The sequence below is a fragment of the Sinocyclocheilus anshuiensis genome, unplaced genomic scaffold (genome assembly GCF_001515605.1).
Source record: "Sinocyclocheilus anshuiensis isolate Anshui unplaced genomic scaffold, SAMN03320099.WGS_v1.1 scaffold1774, whole genome shotgun sequence".
NCBI classification, from domain to species: domain Eukaryota; kingdom Metazoa; phylum Chordata; class Actinopteri; order Cypriniformes; family Cyprinidae; genus Sinocyclocheilus; species Sinocyclocheilus anshuiensis.
This window is the reverse complement of record NW_015546120.1, coordinates 147,544-148,282: the sequence shown is the minus strand read 5'-3', so window position 1 is coordinate 148,282 and position 739 is coordinate 147,544. Positions and strand designations below refer to the sequence as shown.

At 36.4% G+C, this 739-nt stretch overlaps 2 protein-coding genes across 2 annotated transcripts in view; both read right to left on the bottom strand.

The window, feature by feature from the left end:
- Window positions 1-739, bottom strand: part of LOC107700951 (uncharacterized) — a 12,863-nt gene that overhangs the window by 5,857 nt on the left and 6,267 nt on the right. The gene's annotated exons all lie outside the window — the stretch shown is intronic.
- Window positions 1-739, bottom strand: part of LOC107700955 (uncharacterized) — a 6,285-nt gene that overhangs the window by 1,614 nt on the left and 3,932 nt on the right. Inside the window, exon 2 of the mRNA XM_016502834.1 lies at window positions 337-416. The gene's annotated coding sequence lies outside the window, so the exon portion shown is untranslated. The remainder of the gene's footprint in view (window positions 1-336; window positions 417-739) is intronic.

Here is a 739-nt window from a genome sequence, read left to right as displayed (position 1 = left end):
CGCCCTGCCTTGAAGCTGAAAGACGTCAGGAGGTGAAGAAGCTCCTCTCTCTTTTCCTCTCCTCTGTTTTCTTTCTCTTTTTTTTTTTTTTTTTTTTGTATCAGTATGGTACACAATAATTCCATTCAAATATATGCAATAAACAAGGTAGGTCAAAAAGTAGTTAGAATAGGCTACATTAACTAAGAGGTGTAATACTGATTATGTCTGTCATGTAATTTGTAATGGGCTATTGTAAGTAGTCTTCCCAGCACTGAGTGCTGATTGACTAGTTGACAGTCTTTTTGTAATCAGCCTAATTACTTATTTTAATAATGTTAAGAACATTGACCTTACCCAGATAGCGTGTAGTAGTTGACCTGAACTCATCAGTGGAGTGTCAGTGTAGCTCAGATTTTCTTTTATCTTCTTATAACCTGTCAAAAAATTTTAGAACAGAAATGTTATATTAAACAGATATAAATATGCTTTTACTATCAGAGTTTCTGTCTGAATAAAAGTCAACACTGAACAGAAATCCTACTTATCTAATATCTGAATAATCAAATGGACCTTTTAAAGCAGGGGTCTCCAAATTCGGTCCTAGAGGGTCGGTGTCCTGCAGAGTTTAGCTCCAACTTGCCTCAATGCACCTGCCTGGAAGATTCACGTATACCTTAAACCGGGTTCAGACTACACAATATTTTTGTCGGTCACGATAGTCACTGTGTCAGATTACACGATTTTGACTCCTAAAATC